Below are 22,170 nucleotides of genomic sequence, written 5' to 3'. Positions count from 1 at the left end.
TTATGGCCTCAGTTTCCCATTGTGGCACACCTGACCACCGCTCAGATCCAAACTTAAAATCCAACTTAACTAATTGAAAACAATATGAAAGAGGCATGTGCTATGTAATACTGTTGTTATTGTTAAGGTTTCATAGACAATCAGACATCATGGTAACATTTTAAACAACAGATTACAGAAGGGATTAGATTGGAGACAAATCTGATCACTGATAAAAAGTCAACAATTTAACACAGACAAAAGTGGGCTTTCCCTGAAAGATAAATGACCAGATTTTCACAAAACAGTTCAGGACAGTCCTCCAAGCTCAGGGAGGGCTGGGAAATTACGGGGTGAGGGAGACAGCATATGGAGTAAATAAAGGACTTTTGAGAACTCCTGAATTGCTCCAGAGGTGAAGAAACTGACCATAGCATTTGCTAATAGGAATGGAAGACTTGTGGACTAAAACTGATAGTTTTATTCAGTTGGTGGACCAACAAGAATAACTGATTTCTATATGAAAAAGGGCCAGGCCCTTAATTAATGGCAAGGGGAATAATCACAAAGGGAGAAGAGTAGATCAACAGCAGACTTTCCTTAATAAAAGTCAACAATTCTGGACTCTTTTCCTAGTCCTACTCAAACTATGCAGGTATCCAAAAATTCACAGCGGAACAGTTTGGAAGAGGTGTCAGGCTGGGGGACAAGCAGTCAGGAGGGAAAAAGTATTAATCCCAAATCAGGTTGTTATCTATTAGAAGCTCAATGCCAGGATTGTGGAAGGTAACAATTTAGTTAATCTGTAAATCCCCCCTCCCTCACTTCTTTTGTAGTGTCTGCATTCCTCTAGTTCATGACCAGATGAACATTCCTTCCCCACCCCACTAGCAAATGATTTCCCTCTTTCTCCTTTATGGGGACTAAATTATTTGTTTAACAGCCTAAACAGTCTATCAGAACAAACTTTTATATCCCACTACTGCAAAAACAAGTTAATAAAAGTCACCAGATATTTAAAAAAATTCAATTAAACAAAAGGAAGCCATGTAAGGATTTAGAATATATATTCACCTGTGAAATAGTCTAATTCTAAAAATCAGAAGAAAATATTTTTAAAATCTCTTAATTCATGTTAAGTATATTTGATAGCACATTTTCATCTTTTGAAAAGGAAAACAAAAGATTATTGGGAAAAATTGCTATCAAGTAAAATATGCAATTACTGATTTACAAAAAACAACAACAACAAAACATTGGTGGCAGTGAACAGATTTGTGACTTGAAAAGTTAAATCAAGAATTTATTTGGTAGATTAGCCCAAGTTAGTCCCCTGGATATCAGAGAAAAAGGTAAAGAAATGAAGATGAGCAAAAATCATGTTTAACAGCTTTGCTATACCTAGACTAGAAATAATATGAGCCTAGAATGGGGCAGAAGAGGAGAAACAATGATCAAATAGAGATTTTAAGCCAATTTCCCTAGGCAATAAAACAATTTAGACCCTGAGCCCTATAAAGAGCCATCCAAATACTGGGTAAAATTAATAAAAAAGAAACACAAATAGACACTACTTTGTGACATCTCTGAACTTCAACTATAATGGACAAATTCTATTTTACTTTTAAGTTGGAGGGAAAAAGTTAGGCAGAAGATAAAAATCAATAGCAATATACAGAGTTCTCTTCCCCAGCACTAAATGCCAGAAGACAAGGAAGGATCATATCCATTGAAATATTTTTAAATTTGAGGAAGAAAAAAAGTGACCTAAGAATTTTACTTCTGGGCAACAGAAATATATTCCCTAAGCAGAAAGCCTGTCATCAGTCTATGTGTACCCATTCTATTCTCTACTCCAGCTAACCCCAAAACTATGGAGGTAAGATAGGGACATGATATTGCATATGAGAAATGGCAATAAACAGTACAATCTTAAGATCCTCTCTAAATGACTGTTGTTTATATGGTTATGAAACAATGTAATAAAAAAAATTTAATTCCTCAAATGAAAACATGTACTGTAAAAAGTAAAATAATCTGAATCTAAGGGAAAAAATACCTTGATTATTCCAGTAAAATGTCTGCTATAGGAGGGGGCAGGGTATAAAAGTACACCAAATCTCTCTTTTTTTTTTTTTTAATGTGCACAGTCCCCACTTTACTTTCATTTGTCACACACGCTTTAAAAAAAAAAAAAAAAATTGCACAAGTGCTCACAAAATGCCCAGACATCAGGAATTAGAAAGACTATAAACTAAGGGTTTAACGGCAGCAAGTATAGCTAAGGTTCCAGGACAAAACAATACCAATCAACTAGTGAAAATTCCTTGGTTCAAAACCAAAGGTATGTTGTTTTTAATGAGATTTGTTTTTGTCTGTAAGTTTAAAAAAAAACAGGAAGGAAAGGTTTAGGGACAAGAGCTAAGCATCTTGTACTGCCTGAGGCAGGGCCTAGCTTTTCCTCTTCGAAGGGCCTTTTGCAAGATGCAGGTGCCAGCATTTCCTCGCCTCCTTGCTCAGCTCATCCCTCCACCACTCCACCGCAATTGCAGCGCAGGCCTCTGGCCCCACTCTGAGGACCATGGGCAGAGACTACAGCGCATCCAGGATGTGGTCGATCTTCATGACCAGCTCCTGCCACTTTACCAAGATGGGCTTCTCATTCTCGATGTAGGTATCTTCCTTTATTCTTTTTTGTAGTTTTTTCTTGTTCTTCTTTATTTTCTTTTAATGTTACATTAAAAAAATATGAGGTCCCCAATTACTCCGCACCCCACCCACCCCACCCCTCCCACATCAACAACTTCTTCCATCATCGCGGCACATCCACTGTACCTGGTGGATACATTCTGGAGCACCGCTGTACCACATGGACAGTGGTCCACATTGTAGTACACATTCTCCCCCAGTCCACCCAGTGGGCCACAGCAGGACACACAACATCCAGCATCCGTCCCTGCAGCACCACCCAGGACAACTCCAAATCCTGAAAATGCCCCCACACCATATCTGTTCTTCCATCTCCCTACCATCAGCAGCTACCGTGGCCACCCTCTCCACATCACTACTACAATTTCTTCTCTTACAAATGACAATAGTTCCCCAGCAGAACACCAGTAAGTCCACTCTAATCCATACTCTATTCCTCCATCCTGTGGACCCTGGGATGGTTAGGTCCAGTCCCCCTCTACATCAAGAGGGGGCTTAGATTCCACATGGATGATGGATGAAATTCTGCTTGCAGCTCTATGCACTCTTGGCTCCCTGGTGTCATGGTTGACCCTCTTCAACTCCCTGTCAGCTAGCCAGGGTAAGTCCAACAAACCAGAGGGTAGGAGCTGCAAGTCTGCTGAGGCCCAGGGCCTGGCCATCACATGGACAGTCTGGAGATTCAGGTCTCCTGAGTATACACCAACCCAAATGCCAACCACAGGCCTGGTAAAAGTAACAGAAGAGGCATGTGTAGAAAGGTCTCATCTGAGTCCAACTCCATCACACTCAGGAACACAAACTCCAAAGTAGGTCCAACTGACATGGCCCTGAACTCCAGAACCATCCGCCATGACCGTAGAATCTGTGGGTCTCTGCAGCCCTCAGGAGAACCAGCACCTGGGTTTCCATCTACCTTGGCTGTCTCTGGGACCCTGCTGAGGCGTCCATAAGTGCAACCCCTCTGATGACCTCCCGACTCTTTTGGAGACTCATAGCCATATAAACTCACTTGTCCTTTCCCTTTCCCCCTTTTATCCAAAGTCAAAAAGCAGTTTTAACACCTGATATTACATGTAGGCTGAGATATTCTGCTGGTCTGAGTTGACCCCTTTATTCAAGGTCTTTTCTAGTTATGTCATCAGCTGGTACTTTGTAGTAATTCCTCTGCACCAGGGAGGCTCATCCTCGGGAGTCATGTCCCACGCTGGGGGGATGGCAATGCATCTACATGCTGAGTTTGACTTAGAGTGTGGCCACATTTGAGCAACAGGAGACTCTCAGGAGGTAACTCTTAGGCACCCTGCAGCTCTAGGCCTAGTTCATATTTCAGGCACAGAGGCTCATAATCAGAGCCACCAGTATCAAAGGCTCATCGTTGGACCATCCATCTTTGTTGGTCTTTGCCATTGCGCTTGGGGGATTGTTGCTGTTCCATTGGGGAATGTGATAGAGCTTCCCTGGCCAGGACTCAGCACTCTCTCAGCTGTCGTTTCCAACTGAAACCACTATGAAAATATCCAAACCTTTCTATGTACCCTATGTACATGCACTGGAGAACTCCCTCCCAACCATGTGCCTCCACCAATAACACCTCACACAAGTGCTCCTCCCCTGCCATAGCTGAACCTCTCTGTAGTCCCAAACTTCTTCAAAAAGGAAACCCTATATATTGCCAGGTTCCATTAATAGTAAAATGGAATATAGTGATGGGTTTAAAGGTTAAATATAGAATACATAGTAATTTAGAAAAATTAAATAAAGGAAAAATAAATTGGGGTATCAAAAAATGAAAAAATGAAAAAGATTTGTTTTTGACATTTTACATGTCATCACTGCTAAAGGTGTTGCCCAGTATGTATAGTGCAAGGCAATTTCTTCCATTTCTTACTCAGTGTCTACATCCTTTTTTTTTTTTTCTTCTAATTATTAGGTATCTTTCTTGAGCTTGCCTGCCACCAGCCACTCTGCTTCCACTGCCAACTTCAGCACTAGCTCCTTGAACTGAGAATCCAGCTTCTGCATTTCTCTCACTTTGTCACAGAAGTCCGAACCCTCTGTCTTCAGCCTGAACTGCAGCAGTGCAGTCTCACTGGTCAGGGCGTTGTGCTCAGACTCCAGGCTCTTCTTCCCACTATTGAGGGTAGGGACATCCCAGGACTGCTTGTACCTATTGACGGTCTTGTCAAAGTGACAGTACAGGCCGATTCTCTTGTTGACCAGGGTCAAGACCTGCTCGGTGATGCAGGCTACCTTCATCCTGGCTTCTGTGGCTGGATCCTTTGTGATGGAAAAGTCCAGCCTGATGTAGATGATGAAGGTGAAGAATAGGATGTAAAAAGCAGCCACCACCAACAGGGGCTCCTGCAGCATGAGGATCTTGTTGAATGTGCAGTGGACCACGATGTCCTGAATGTGCTGCTCCACCATGTTTTTCTTGTAGGCAACAATCACTGGGTGGCCAAATGTATTGAGGTAGGTGTAGTGCTGCTCATCTGGGGCATGGCCAATCTCGTAGGGACTGTCAACCTGGATGTTTTTGGCCCCTTCGGGCAAGATGATCTTCACAGTCAGAGAATCTACCATTTGTTTATCAAACACGTGGTCCACAAACCTCATCTTCTGGGCATGCTAGTCACCCAATTTTAGAGGTACTCATAGCTGGGGAGGTTGTAACCAATGATGTAATGGGTTTTCCAGCCACCAAAGAGAGGGAAGCAAGGTGGGATTTCCATCTCCACAGAGTCATCCATAACGAGGAGTGGCTGGTGGAAACATTGCCAATCTCATCCCAGTAATAGACATCCTGGGCAGCAGCAGGGAGGATTGTCTTGAAAGAACAGATACAAGATATCCCGCTATCTGGTTGTCTCTGGTAATCATAGCATGAAAAATGCCCCTTAAGCATGGCCCCTGTGTGCTTCAGGTCCACATTTTCTTCTATGGCAATATTACCCCAGTGAGAGACTTTGATGACTCGACTCATGCGAGTTATGGTCAGAATAAGGCTGTTGTTTTCATAATGGACTTTGAAACTATCCTGACTATAAGCAGGGATATCTTTGAAAGGCCCATGATCCAGGAGGTCCTCAGAGTCATGGGGTTCCCCAGCTTGGTGTAGCTCTCCATGTTTCAGGACGCAAGCTTCACCGGCATGGTTTGTGTCCTTGTAGGATAGGGAGAGGAGAAGTAATGGTTCCCTTCCAACACCACAAACTGCTTCTATGACTGAGTGATCTGGGTTGGGTACAGCTGAAGCATGAGTATAGACTGTTTCACAATGACTGTGACCTTGGTCCCAGGATCAAGAGCAGATGGGAGCTTGACTGTGAAAAATCTCCTACTTTTATCCTTAATTTTGGTTTCTCATACTTCCAGATTGTTCTCTTCTTCATCTTCACCTTTCAGCAGCCATATATTGCTGAAGTGTAAGAATAAGAAGAGTTAAGAAAGGGAGAGAATGGGACTTTACCTTTCTGTACAGGAATGTGAATTTACTTATACGATTTTTAAAACTAATTTTAAAAAGAGGGATAAACATAAAAGAGCATTCATTAGCAGCCTTAGCAGTGAGTGATTTTTAACAAAGGTTTCAAATGTTTATAAACTTGAAAGCACTAAACCTGCTACGCTTCAGATTGTGCTGGACGATGTCTAGAAAGAAGTATCTATAAGGCGCCAGATACCCAGTAATTAAGGGAATGGAAGGCATTCTCATTCATTTATTCTCTCTCCATTTGAGCCTGCGTTGGGTCGTGAGAAATGTTGAGAAAGCTGAGGCCACGCTGGCTCCCTGGAAGGTACTTCGCAAAGCAGCTGTTATCCTCGATTTGCAGACAAGGAAATCTGAGGCCCTGAGAGATGCATTTGCTTGGCCTGAGGTCACTCGAGCCGGGCCTGGAGAGTGGCCCAGGAAGGGGTCCAGCTCAGAGTAGAGTTCGCTGCCGGTGGTGGGCTGCGGGCCCGGGGAAGGGGCCCACGTGAGCAGCGGCCGGCGCTAGAGCTTATGCTGACGTGTTCTAGGAAGGCGGCGGACCCGGGCGCGGGCTGCTGCAGGGTGGCGGCCCCAAATCTTTATAAGGGGATTGGATGGTCAATAGATAATGTAGGTAGAAAAATAGATATTCAAATATTTAAGGCAACTGTTCAGAGAATGAAAATGGAGTTGTAAACTGCACGTTTCTAGAGAGAAAATGAGAACAATGACAACAACCTTGAGAACTATTGCAAAATAAAGGATTTTTAGGCTAACAGAAGAAAGTACATACAAAAGAAAAATAAGGTTATAAATATTTCTCAGAATAAATTAGAATAGAAAAAAACTCTCTACTAAAGCATATTCTCATATCGTGCCTAAAGAGTGAACTATATACCATATAACAGATATATACCACAAATAAAATGACACAATTTAAAAACCAAGCAATTTAGCGAAACTGTGCCAATCATATACAAAAAAACAGGTGGTACTATCAATATCAAAGATGAAATTGAGAAGAAAAAGAGCAAAGCAGACAGTTACTTTATCTTGATAAAATTATAAATCACAGTAAAAATGAATAAATATTGTAAATCATAGTAAAGTGAATAAAAATGATTACTGAAATTACCACCAATGGTGGCATAGGATGGAGTGCAAATGGGAGGGCAAAGCTTAAGGAGATCAAATGGCTGAGGAAATTAGTCATTTTGATGGCAAAGATTTATGGCATAGAATGGGTATTTCTTAAACTAGAGTGGTTCATAAAGAAAAAGATAAATTGAAAGCATTGAATGCCCATCTCAAGGCACAGCTGGAAATTCAGAAAGCCTTTAATGGCAGCTCTAAAGATATTCCTTATCTCCTGTGTATGCAGGCCAGATGTGGCCAAGGATTAAGTCGAGAGTCTGACTGTAGGGGTTGCAGAATTGTATTTAATATACACCCCTTGTTGGTCTCATGCTGAGGTAAAGATACTGGTGGGGAAGAACAGGGTATAAACTGGTATGAGTTAGTTTGTACACTGAAAGTGTTGCAAGACCTTGTGGCCTGGGGATCACATTTAAGAGAATATTTCTAGAGGATAAAGTTAAAGATTTCATCAAGTAAATATTTGTTATTTTCTGGAATTTGAGATTTAACCTGTTGGCTTGAGACCCCTAGAATTGGTAGATATGTTAACTGAACTCTGGATTCAAAAGTGGCCAGTAACAATGAGCCTGAGATGCCAAACACTTCCATGACAAACTGTAAAGAAAGGAGTTTTAAAATTCAAGAAGATGGAGATGTTGGAGCAGATCTATTATGTGAAACTTTCTCAGGCACCTACTAACAATACCCAGTAGGAAATTTTAAGGTATTAAGAAATGCCTTGGGGAGGGCATTATCAGCAGTGTTGGAAACTCTGTAGTGGTTGTCTCCTAAAGGAGTATGTCATTACCAGGACTGATTTGCCTATCACCACAGCTGAGCATCCAATCTACCAGCTGGATAGGTCAAAAATAAGAAACAAAATGATCATAGCAAGGGGTCCCAAGGGGCCCAACTGGCCATCTGATGTCTAGTTGATTATATTGGACCCTTTCAATCATGGAGTGGCCAGTAATTTGTCCTTATGAATATAGATACTTAATATTCATACAGATTTGTCTTCCCTGCTTACAGTATTTCTGTCCTCACAATTATTCATGGACTTACAGAGAGTCTTACTCATCACTAGGGTACCACATATAATATTGCCTTCTGCTAGGGAACTTATTTTACAGAGAAGGAAGTGAGACAAACAGGTTCATGCTCACTTAATTCACTGTTTTTTTATGTTCTCCTTTACCCAGCAATATCTGACTTGATTAAACTCTGGAATGGCTTACTAAAGACTCAATTATAGGGATGGGGGTATATGGGAACCTCTTATATTTTTTGAATGTAACATCTTAAAAAAATAAAATAAAGAACTATATTAATTTTGAAAAAAAAAAAGGCTCGATTATAATACCACCTTGGTGATAACATCCTGAGAATTTGGAGTGCTATCCTATAGCATACATTATATGCCTTAAAAATTGGCCAATCTATGGTGCTCTTTTCCTCACAGCCAGGTTGCACAGGTTGTGCACCAATGAACAGAGCTGGCTAATAGCTGTTGGCATCTCTCCTATCTCCAGAATGCACTGGACTAGGAAAAAAAATGATAAATCTGAGAATGGCTCCATTCACTATTATACCATGTAACCCACAGTGTTAGTCAAAGGGGTGCTGATGAAAAGTACCAGAAATCTGTTGGCTTTTATAAAGGGTATTTATTTGGGGTAAAAGCTTACAATTACAAGGCCTTAAGGAGTCTAACTCAAGGCTGCTTTCTCACCAAAATCAGTTGCCACCCAGATGGCAGGTGATCTCTATCTGGTCTCTGCTTCCTTCTTTCTTTTAAGGATCCATGGGTACAGTTTCTTTCTATCTCAGCTATAGGTTGGCACAGAACTCATCTCTCAGGGCTTCCTGTATCAGTCTGGCATAGGGCTCATTTCTTTCTAGGCTTTAGCTGCTGTTCAGCTGCAAACTATCAGGCTAATGGCTCAGCTCTCTTCCTGTGGCTTTAGCTATGTGAGCCTTCTCCCTTCTGTCACATGGCAGGACTGAAATGACCAAGTTCTTTCCTCTTCCGTACATCTTCTTGAAAACTGTCTGTTTATATCAGCCCACCAAGGGGCAGGGACTCAATCTGAGTCATGCCCTAATCTTGACAGGTAATTTAGTCAAGACATGCCGAATGAATTTGGAGGTCTTAGTGCCCATGGGAAGAATTCTTCCAGGATATTTCCACTGAATTGGATTCTGAAACTCACAAAACAGGTCTTTTGGTCAAAATATCTTCCTAAATGAATAGGTAATAATTTCTATTTTCCACAGGTTGTAAGTCTCTAATAACTGGTTGAGAAAAAGCATTTTTTTCATATTTTTGATCATAAGATTACTTTTTATCTCATCAGATCCCCCAAGTTAAACTCCATGACATCCCCAGATGATACTCCAGGTAATATGCTATGGTACTCTTTTAGATCCAATACACCATATTTCTTCACTGGATCCAAGAGCTGCCTATAGGGAGGATAATGTATCATTACATAATGGATGTTATAAAACATTACAAACTCCAAAAATTAGCATGCATTATATTTTGTAGAACTGCAATATATGTATTTTTAAAGGAGACTGGGTTTTTTGGTTTTTTTTGTTTGTTTGTTTTTGGAGGTATCAGGGATTGAACTCGGCACCTTGTATGTGGGAAAGCAGGAAGCAGGCACTCAAACTACTGAGCTAGCTACACCTGATCCCAAGTGAGATTGTTTTAAAGGGAGACCTAAAAAAGTTTTAGTCAAGGAAATAACATAATGGATGCTTTTGGCTTAGAATTTGTATAATCTTCTTACCAACCTAAATTTAATGCACTACAGATTTAAAAAGAAAAGTTCTTATATTTCACACATCTAATACACATAAAAAGATAGATTAAAATGTTATCAATGAATACTAATTTTAAAAACATATACCTATTCTCAATTTTCAGTCTTGATAGTTTAGTTACAAACATTTCTGTTCGAATCCCCATTGTTAAGCATTTGTGTGATAAGGAAAGAAAAATACATTGTAAGCTTAGAAGCTCTCAAATATGAAGTTTGTGATAATTTCATTGCTCTCTTGAATCAATGTCTACTTTTCATAGCATCTTGTAGACTCCAGTTACAAGATATTTGTAAAACATAAACTGCATTTTAATTTCTTCTGGCATTCCCAAATTCAACTCAGAATTAAATCACTGACCCAATCTATACATGCGAAGAGTGATTGTTCTGATTCAGAGTGCTGACATTTTAACATTGTTTCAGAAATGAAATTGAGCATATCAAATCTGAATTCAGAATATGTTCAGTCATTGCTGACTCCAGTGACCTGGTGTGAAGATGAATTTGAGGGATGAAGAAACAAATAGATCTTGAACAGAGTATTAAAAGTTTTGTACAAGTCCGAAGTCTATATTTTTCCAACTTTCCAATAAAGTAATTTGCTGGAGTTTTTGGTATTTATGTCAGTAGTGGGTTTGAGAACTGAATTAGATACAAGAACAAGTGATAGGAGGAGGAGATTGAATTCTTTTTTCCTAAAAACTCTTCAAATTATCATCTATACTTATAAACTCATCCCTCCTAGATAATATGCATTTTTACTCGCTGTTTTGCCCATGGCATTCGTTTCTACATTCACTCTCTTGGTTCTACTTTTTCCAACTCTTTGCATTTTTAAGGTCAGCCCAACTGTACTTTACTCATTTATTTATTCATTTATTCAACACATTTATTGACCTTTACATGTACTATTCATTATGCCTTAGAGCTACAATGTTGAAAATAGTATCTATGCCCTCAAGAAACACACATAGATTGACAAATAATTGCAATCTTTTTGTGGCTTAGAATGAATTAGAATTAGCAGTACTTCAGATGCAACATTGCTAAAAAATAGGTGTATGTGTAAAATGTCTGAGACACATTTTAATATTTGTTGAATGAATGAGTAATGTCTGCTTGTTTAGTTAACTTAAGACATCATTTTCTTTTATTGCTTTATGCAATATGTTTTATGCGATATGACTCATGCAGAATTTGATTTACCCTCTAATAACTGGTCATTCTCTTAGTAGCCTCTGTGGCTATTAACTATAGAATAGTGGCATAGCACTGTGGAAATTTGTTCAACTGCCACTGAACATTAATTTGACCTGATTGTCATTCCTTATCCTTACTGCTACCTTTTAATGCATTTTAAAACTCTATTCAAAAGAGACAGAACTCTGTCTTCTAAGCAGTGAAGTTTCCAGGTGTATAAGGAGTACAGGTACAGAAGACTCTATACAGTTATAAATTTTACAAGTTAGGGGTTATTTTGAACTTTCTATGGCACTTTGGGAAAAAAACACCCCCAACTTCACAAGAGCTTTATCTGTAAATGTATCTCTTCTCCCATTCAACTTGGCTTGCTGCTAATACTTCTGTTTGGCAGCTTCCAATGGTTCTTTGAACCTGCATTTATCTTTTCTAAATTAGAGGCAGCTGGGCAATCTTAGAAAGACAACAACTCACTGAATTCTCTTTTCTAATTTGTAAAGCCAGTACTTCTCTCAAACTTCAGGAGACTGATCTGATATCTAAACAAAGAACCATATTGTGGTCTTAAACTTTTTAGACTATTATTTTACAAATTTTCTGGAGCAATGTGAAAGTTTAAAAAATACCAATTATGAGAATAAACAAACACATATCTTTTTGATAACTACATTCTCCCTACCTATTTTTAAGTTGATACAAATAAAACCAACTAGAGTTTGTTCTCCCCAGTGTAAGTTAGAAAACAGTTTAATTTCTATTATGCATAGCAAGTAGCCAGGAACGGGTATTTGAGTTGACAAACAGTTTTAAAGTTGAATTAGAAGAAAAAATAAATAGTTCTTACTTACTAAATGAAATCCCCAGCTATTTTATATTAACAGTGCCTTTTTTTGGGTTATTATTGTCTTTGGAGCAAATTTCAGATATTAACTATTTTTGGAACAAATTTATTGTCTTTGTTTTTACAGCTTTTTAATTACATTATTATTTGACCCAGCTGGTTTGCCATCTTAACCATCTTTTCTACATCCTTGTGAATAGCTCATAGGGAAAAACTTTGTTATGTAACTCCCAATGACACATACTGGGCAGGCCCCTGCAGGAGGTATGAAAGAATGGAGAAGGAAAGCAGCCTTGGGTATTTAACAAATAACAATGCCTTGTTTTAGAAACATTAACACATTAGTATAGATGTCATGCATAAGAAATATCAAAATACTCAAATGTCATTCTTTTAATAAATGCTAGATTTTTTAAGATATGAATTTGGCAACCTATGAAAAGGCACTCATAGAAAGGATTCCACATCTTCCAATATACCTATAGTTTGTCATTTTAATTTGCCATGGCTTAAATATAATGAGGAATTGCATATTTTTTTACATCTTTTCATTGTGGAGATAAAATTTGTGTACAGTGAAAATATATAGATCCCGCTTTAGTTCCATAGTTGCCAAAACAAATGCTATGCAATGAGTTGGCTTAAACAATGGAAATATTTATTTTTTTATTTTTTTATTTTTTGTCTTTATTTTTTAATATTACATTAAAAAAATATTAGGTCCCATATACCCCCCACCCCCTTCACCCCACTCCTCCCCCCATAGCAACAATCTCCTCCATCATCATGAGATATTCATTGGATTTGGTGAATACATCTCAGAGCACCGCTGCACATCATGATCAATGGTCCACATCATAGCCCACACTCTCCCACATTCCATCCAGTGGGCCATGGGAGGACATACAATGTCCGGTAACTGTCCCTGCAGCATCACCTAGGACAACTCTGAGTCCCGAAAACACCTCCACATCTCACTTTTTCCTCCCATTCTCCACACCCAGCAGCCACCATGGCCACTTTCTCCACACCAATGCCACATTTTCTTCGATTACTAATCACAATAGTTAATGAATAGAATATCAGTAAGTCCACTCTCATCCATATTCTATTTCTCCATCCTGTGGACCTTGGAATGGTTGTGTCCATTCCACATCTATATCAAGAGGGGGCTTAGATTCCACATGGATGCTGAATGCAACCCTCCTGCTTTCAGTTGTAGGCACTCTTGGCTCCATGGTGTGGTGGTTGACCTTCTTCAACTCCATGTTAGCTGAGTGGGGTAAGTCCAACAAAGCAGAGTGTAGGAGCTGAAGTCTGTTGAGGCTCAGGGCCTGGCTATCATATGGTCAGTCCAGAGATTAAGGTCCCCTGGGTATAAAACCCCAGCACCAACTACAGTTCTGGTAAAAGTAACAGCAGAGGCTTATGAACAAAGATCACATCTGAGTCCAGCTCCATCACACAGAAACACAAACTCCAAAGAAGGGTCAACTGACATGGCACTGAACTCCATCTGCCATGACCATAGAACCTGTGGGTCTCTGTAGCCCTCAGAAGAACCAATACCTGGGGTTGTATCTACTTTATCTGTTTCTGGGACTCTGCTCAGGTGTGCATAAGGGCAACACTTCTGATAACCTCCCAGCTCTTTTTGGAGACTCATAGCCATATAAACGCATTTGTCCTTTCCATTTCCCCCTTGATTCGGGTCAAAAAGCATTTTTAACTCCTGGTATTATATGTAGACTGAGATATTCTGCTGGTCCAAGTTGACCCTTTTATTCAGGTCATTTTCTAGTTACATCATCGGCTGGTATTTGGTAGTAATCCCTCGGCACCAGGGAGGCTCATCCCCAGGAGTCATGTCCCACACTGGGGGGAAGGCAACGCATTTACATGCTGAGTTTGGCTTCAAGACTGGCCACATTTGAGCAACACGGAGGCTCTCAGGAGGTAACTCTTAGGCACCCTGCAGCTCTAGGCCTTGTTCTTATTTCAGGTGTACAGGCTCACAAGCATACTCATTAGTGTCAAGGGCTCATTGTTGGACCTTCATTCTTTTTTGGTCCTTTCCCTTGCACTTGGGGGATTGTTGCTGTTCCCTTAGGGACTGTGACAGAGCTCCCCTGGCTAGGAACTCAGTACTCCCTCAGTTGTTGTTTTTAATTGTATCCACTATGAAAATATCCAAACATTTTTATGTACCCTGGATATATGCCCTGTAGAACTCCCTGCCCACCATGTGTCCCCTGTCAATAACATCCCACACCAGTATTCTTCTGCTGCCATTGTTGAACCTCTGTGATCCAAAACTTCCTGAAAAGTGAAGCCCAATATATTGCCAGGTTCCCTTAATAGTAAAATGGAATATAGCGATGAGTTTAAAGGTTAGATATAGTAAACAATGGAAATTTATTGGCTCACAATTTTGAGGCTAGGAGAAATCCAAAATTGAGGTTTCAGCAAGGCAATGCTTTCTCCTAGAAGACTTTGGCTTTCTGGGGCCAGCTGCCAGAGTTCCTTAATCCTAGGCTTTTCTGTTACATGACAATGTACTTGCTGGTGTCTTTTCCTTTCTCTTCTAGATTCCATTGATTTCCAGCTTCTGGTGGCTCCCCATACTAGTTCTCAAGTTTCATTGAAGTCTTTTTTGTACCTGGCTTCTTTTGCTCAATATGATATTTCCAAAATTCAATGATGTTCTTTCATGTATCAGCAGTTTGTTCATATTTATGCTGTGTTATTTTATTTGGATTGTTTCCTTTTTTTTTTTTTTTTTTTTGCTATTATAAATAAGCAGCTACTAATCTTCAAGACTTTTTTTTGAACACATACACTTTCATTTCTATTGACTAAATACCTAGAAATGGAGTTGCTGGGTCATAGGGTCTTGTATTTTCCCTACACCAATTCTAGAATCAGCCAATTCTCCAATGAGCCCTGATTCTTTTTATTGGATAATTGTATCTTCCTTAGGTTTCCACCAATTTGAATATTATATGCTGTCTTAGTTTGCTAGGGCTGCTATGACAAATACCACACCCTGGTTGATTTAAGCAACATAAATTTATTTGTGCACAGTTTGAGGCTAGAAGTCCAACATCAAGGTATCTGCAGGCCATACTTTCTTCCAGAGTCTGTAATGTTCTGGTATGCTGAATTGCTAACAATCTTTGGGGTTTCTTGGCTTGTAGATGTATCTCTGCCTCCATCACATGGTAATCTCTCTCTTCTTCCCTGGCTTCTCCTAACTGACTTGTGTCTGAATTTTCTTTTTCTTATAGGGACTTCAGCCATATTAGATTAAGGCCAACCCTCATTCAATTTGGTCACACCTTCATTAATTACATTTAATTATCCATTTATATTCACACCCACAGAACCAAAAGTTAGGACCTGAGTGCTTCTTTTGTGAGGGACATGCATCAATCCCCAACATATGCTTAAGTGTTTTGTTTTTTAAAAATTAATTACTCTATTTTTGTTTATCCTGCTTGGGTTTTTTGAACTTTCTGGATTTGTGGTTTAGGGTCTGTCATTCATTTTAGAAAATACATGGTCATTATTTCTTCAAATATTTCTTTTGACATTCTCTTTTCTTTTTCTGGCATTACATGTGTATGCTAGACCATATGATATTATCCCACATCTCTGGAATGCTTTGTTCTTATTTTCCCACTCTCTTTTTTCTTTGCTTTTCTGTTTAGATAGTTTCTCCTGACCTGTCTCCCAGTTCACTGACTCTTTCCTTGCTATGTCAAATCCACTGATGAGCCAGTTGAAGGCATTCTTTTTTTTTTTAAAAGATTTATTTATTTATTTATTTCTCTCTCCTTCCTCCTCCACCCCAGTTGTCTGCTCTGTGTCTGTTTGCTGCATCTTCTTTGTCCACTTCTGTTGTTGTCAGTGACACGGGAATCTGTGTTTCTTTTTGTTGCATCATCTTGTTGTGTCAGTTCTCCGTGTGTGCAGCACCATTCCTAGGCAGGCTACACTTTCTTTCGTGCTAGGCGGCTCTCCTTGCGGGGTGCACTCCTTGCGCGTGGGGCTCCCCTACATGGGGACACCCCTGCATGGCACAGCACTCCTTGCACACATCAGCATTGCACATGGGCCAGCTCCACACGGGTCAAGGAGGTCCGGGGTTTGAACCATGGACCTCCCATGTAGCAGACGGACGCCCTAACCACTGGGCCAAGTCCGCTACCTGAAGGCATTCTTTATCTCTGCTTCTGCAATATAGTTCTAGTATTTCTGTTTTAAGTCTTTCTTTCTTAAAGCTTCCATCTCTTTTTGAAATTACTTACTTAATCCTGCCTATTGCTTACCTTGTCCATTAAAGCCTTTAACATATTAATCATAGTGTTTGTTTCTTTTTTAATTCCTTGTCTGATAGCTCCAACATCTATGTCATATCTTGGTCTGGTCATTGATGATTGCTTTTTCTCTAGAAAGTGTGTTTTCCATTCCCTTTCACTTACTTCTCAACTTTTTGTTGAAAGCTTGAAGTTTGTTTAGGAATATAGGTACTGAAATAAATATTTTTATGCCTAGGGATGAGGATGTCTTTCCTTTTGGTAGACCTTTAGTGTAGATGGTTTTGTCATTTTAATCATGAATTGGGCTAGGTTTGAGGATTGTTTGTTTTTATGGTTACCTTCAGTGTGTTAATAGTAACAGGCTGCTTTCCTGGAGGTAATTTTCTCAGTGTATACTCTCCCTAGGCTTTGCATTTTTCCTTTTCACTGCACTGTAAGGGAATATCTTTTATAACTATCCTAGCTTTATTCCACTATTATTTTTATTTGGTGGTTGGGGGTGTGTTTTACTTTCCTAGGTTGCTCAAGCATATACTATTGGCTTAAACAATGGGAATTTATTATTAATAGCTTACAGTTTTGAGGCTAAAAGGAAGTCCAAATAAGGCATCATTAAGGTGATGCTTTCTTCCCAAGGACTGGTTGCCAGTATTCTTTGCTCTTTGCCACATGGCAAGGCACATGGAGGCATCTGCTGCCCTCTCCCTTTTCATCCAGGTTTTGTTAATTTAAGCTTCTTGTTTCTGTTGCTCTCTCTCTCTCTGTCTCTCTTTATTCATTCTGTTTATAGAGGACTCCAGTAAGAGGACTAAAACCCACACTGAATGAGGTGGACCACATCTTCCTAACTAAATTTAACCTCATCAAAATTCTTTATTTACAATCGGTTTACACACACAGGATGGATTAAATTTAAGAACATGTTTTTCTGGGCTACATACAGCTTCAAACCATCAAACTCTACCCTTTGGATCCCCAAAAGACATGTTCTTTCTGTTGGAAAAATGCATTCATTCCATCACCAAAGTCTTAAGTCCTTTCAGAAGCAATGCTTAGTACCAAGTCTCATCAAAAGCAGTTACATGTATGGTCTATCCTGGAGCACAATTCCTTTTCTGTGGACCTGTGAAACCTAGAGAGCAAGTTATCTACTTCTGATATATAGTGGAGGACAGGCATAGGATAAACATTTTCTTTCCCATAAGGAGAAATTGGAAGGAAAACTGGGTCACAGTTTTCCAAAACCCTGCATGTCATACTCCATTAGATTTCAATATCTGAGAGTCATCCATGGAATTATGTTTTGTCCTCTGGGCCTGAGGAAGTGGCAGTCCCACCCCTTCAAGTGCTTGTCCAGTGACCATCCTCTCCCTGAACACTGGGGTGAAGGCTTCACCTACTCCAAGCATCGAGATGGCAGCCAGGCACTCTGCAGTCCCCAGGACACAGGGTCTACTTTTTCTGAGCACTGAGGTGGCAACACTCTTCCTGAATAATGGGGCAGAAGGCCTGCCCTCTCCAAATGCCAAGGTACACTCACCCTGTCCACACACGTATGGGCCTACTCTTTTGGCTCAAAAAGATGTCTATGGTCCAGACCTCAGCTTTCATGGTTCTACCTTTTAAGTGATTTTTCCTTCAATTTGTCCCTTCTCTGTCCCTTTAAGTCCAGCCTGGAAGTGATTCCCTTCATACAAATTATGCAAAAACCTGTTGGCTTTGCATGTAGTTCACAGGTGTCTACACCACCAGATAGTAGTACTTTCCAAACATTCTTCCTGAATAATTGCATCTTCAGTCCTGGTATGCATGGAAATTGCTGACTGGTTTCATATTCAGTTAAACCCTTGCATGGAACACTATTTATTATCTTGGCCTCACTTTCTGGAAACTCAGCATTTTCCAAACCATCCATTTTCTGATTTCTTTGTGCCCAGGAGTTCAGTTCTCATCTTATCCCTTTACTCTCACATTTTACTATAAGCTACAAGGAGGAAAAAACAAGACTTTACCTTCTACATTTAGCATGGAAATATACTCAGTTAAATAGTGAAGTTCCTCACTTTTGAGTTCTGCCTCCCATCCAACATCAAAACTATCCGTATTTCTGCCAACAGTCTCTTCAAAGCTTTCTAGGCCTTTTCTATCAAGCACCTCACAATTCTTTCAGCCTCTACTTATTACCTAATTCCAAAACTATATTCACATTTTTGGTATTTGCAAAAGCAGCATACCATTCTTCAGGTACCTAGACTGCTGAAGCAAATACTTAGAAATGAGTTGGCTTAAACAATGGGAATGTATTAGCTTATGGTTTTGAGGCTAAAAGAAAGTTCAAATCAAGACATTATCGAGGCGATGCTGTCTACCTGAAGACTATGGAATTCTGGGGTGGCAGCTGGCAGTCCTTGGCTCCTCTGTAATATGGCAAGGAATATGGTAGCATCTCCTGATCTTTTCCTTCTCTTCTGGGTTCCATTGATGTCCAGCCTCTTACTTACTATGGCTTCTCTCTCTGTCTGAACTTCACTATGCTTATAAAGGACTCCAGTAATAGGATTAAGACCCATCCAGATTGAGGTAGGCCACACTTACCTTAACTGAATTAACCTCATCAAAAGGTCCTACTTTCAATGGGTTCACACCCACAGGAGTGGATTAAATTTAAGAACGTGTTTTTCTGGGGTACATACATATAGCTTCACCATCACAGGATGAGAGCATTAAGCCTCAGTCTCTGGCAGACTCTGTGTTCTTGGGTCTCAGGGCTGTGACTTTCACACATATTCTTGCCACTTCTGCAGCTGTAGTGCTGAGCCTAGTAGGTATTCCTTTCCCTATCCTAGAGGTGGTACTTTATTTTTCCCTTCCCTTCCTCTAGCTGCAATGGGTTTTGACCAGGACCCTAAGACACCGGTGTATTTTCTTCCCCATGCAGATTAATGGGTTTGTTTCAAAGGGGACATTGAGGAGATAGGTCTGGGTGGAGTTTCATCAGGGGCTACTACCGTCCTCTCTCAAATATCACCATTAGAGAAGCTCCTCTGGATTTTCTACAATCATTTCTACGAGTGCATTTTAGCATTTGTGGAAGAAAAGGCTGAAAGAGGTTGGGAAACCCTTTTTTATTTGCAGCTTCTAGGACCTTCACACTGTCACCCTAACCTGCAGTCATCCCTTTGCAATTCATGCAACAATGTTGACAGGCTCTTTACTGGCTTCCATGGTGTCTGATGGCATTAGATAAGCAAATTCTGGGATTCTGTTTCTCCCTGCAGGTACCTGTCTCTCCCCATTTACCAGGTTATTTGTTTGCCCTATGCCTTAGTTCTCTTATTGGTTCAAAAGAATTTGTTCATTTGATATTTTTCAAAGTTTATTTTGTTTCAAAAGTCAGAGTGATGCTCTTTCCAGTTCTCTAAATCACCAAGCTGAAATACATGTAATAGCAATTTGATACTTTTCATCACTCACTTAAAAATATATTAAAACTTTTCCAATAGCATAAGTACATTATGCATTTTTTTTTCATTTTACTTCCCTCACAGGCTATTATAATGATGTACTATATTTTTATGCCTGAAAGTCTTTTTTGATCATGTTAAACTTTGTTGCAACAGAACTATTTATATAAATTGATATTTTAATATTTTGGCTATGTCACTTAATTCCTGAAACTCCTGAATTGAATGCTAAAAATCACATTGTGTTCTATTTTCAAAACTTATTTTAATTGATTTGTCTGTTGATAACATAGTTAGAGCCTTCTTCAATTTTATACAAGGCATAGAAGTGGAAATCACCTGCACTGCAAAAGGATTTGTTATTCAGTCCTTATAATTATTTACTTTCCTAAATTTGAGAATTAATAAGACTTATCAAATGAGAATTAGGTATTGCTATTTATTTGTCACTTAGCAGCACCTTTTTAACCAAAATATACAGAGGATTGTGAAAATTAAAATATTGCTTGTTTGAAAAGACTTTACCAATATGATAAAAAAACACTTTTCTCTTCTTAAATATTTTAAACATTTTTTCAAAACTTAAGAATATACATTTAATTCATTCAATTTGTGGCAACTATGGAAAAGACTCCTCAAAATCTCTTGCTGTGGGGAGCATAGTTGACCTATAGTTCCCAGTTGCTGGCTGCTCCCAACCAATTGTGGGTTTAATAGTGCTGGTTAGTTCATGTGGGTGTGAAATTTCTTTCACTGGCCACTTTGGTTCAGGGACTCTGCATTGCCGTAGCCAAAACTTTCTCAGAACTGTACTGCATCCTGAGGATCTTGCTACCTATTCTTTTCCCCTGTCCTTTTACAGGCCTCAGAACTACATGGTGAAGGCTCTCCTGATGAGTCTTATTGCCTCCCCTTTATTCATCATTGGCTATTTTCCTAATAATCTCCTACATATCTAACCCTGTCTTGGCATATTCTTAGAGGATTTAGTATGAATTTATGTAAAGTGTCTGCCATACAAAGTAACCAACAAAGCCAAACCTCACAGTCACCACAATCAGCCAAATCAGACTTCATTTCTGTCAGATAAGTCTGTATCCCTTTTTCAATTCACGTAAATATGTTAATATGAATTTTCAGAAATAGAATATGAATTCCTAAGATAAATTATAGAATATGTCTTGTAAAAGATTACTAAAAGCAATCAATTCAAGATTAAAATGATACAAGAACTAATGTAAATAATGTCTCTGTTTGGAAAAGTTAGAAAAACAACAGTAAATTTATGTTATTAAGCATTCCTTGATTTTAGATAATGCATTATATGCATAGCTAAAATTATATATAGATCGAGGAAGCAGGAGAGAAAGAAAAAAAGAAAAAGAGGAGAAAAGATGAAGAATGGGAAAGAGAAAGAAAATATGCAAATATCTATCTATAGAAAGAAAGATATATGTATACAAAATAAGGATGAATGAACTATGATAAGAAGATAGGAGATATGTGCAATTTTAAGTGTTTAGTTGAAATGGCTGTTTTTTATTTCAATGCAAATGTTAGAATGAGTGATCACTTCTCTTTTTTATTTTTTTATTATCTTTTTTTAAAAAAGATACATAAATCACACAAAATGTTACATTAAAAAATATGAGGTTCCCATATACCCCACTCCCCACCCCCCACCCCCACTCCTCTCACATCAATAACCCCTTTCATCAGTGGGGCACATTCTTTGCATTTGATGAATACATTTTGGGACACTGCTACACAGAATGGATTATAGTTTACATTGTAGTTTATAGTCTCTCCCACTCCATTCAGTAGGTTATGGCAGGATATATGTCCTGCATCTGTCCCTGCAATATCATTCAGGACAACTCCAAGACCTAAAAATGCCTCCATATCACATCTCCTTTTTCCTCTCCTGCCTTTAGTAACTCCAGTGGCCACCATCTCCACATCACATTTTAAGAACTTTATCTATAGTTAAATGTATATCTGTTACATTAGATCTGTTACTAAATTACATACCATTTATGATGTGGGCAGAGTGATGTCAAAGCTTATATTTGTTTTTTTTTTTTTTGCTTCTTTTCTATCCTGGTCTTCAACTTCCATTTCAATTTCATCTTCTTCCTCACCCTCTGCTGTGAAAATAGATTATAAGAACAAAACTAAATGCATGAAAATGTCAACGTGCATGTTCCCTTTC

At 39.2% G+C, this 22,170-nt stretch overlaps 1 pseudogene; it reads right to left on the bottom strand.

Annotated features, from left to right (window-relative positions):
* Positions 1-4,572: 4,572 nt before the first annotated feature.
* The window catches only part of LOC101413215 (dolichyl-diphosphooligosaccharide--protein glycosyltransferase subunit 1-like), a 41,060-nt pseudogene continuing 23,462 nt past the window's right edge, over positions 4,573-22,170 (bottom strand).

Source organism: Dasypus novemcinctus, chromosome 5 (assembly GCF_030445035.2).
Source record: "Dasypus novemcinctus isolate mDasNov1 chromosome 5, mDasNov1.1.hap2, whole genome shotgun sequence".
Taxonomy (NCBI): domain Eukaryota; kingdom Metazoa; phylum Chordata; class Mammalia; order Cingulata; family Dasypodidae; genus Dasypus; species Dasypus novemcinctus.
The sequence above is the reverse complement of the archived record's forward strand: the minus strand, read 5'-3'. Positions and strand labels throughout refer to the sequence as shown.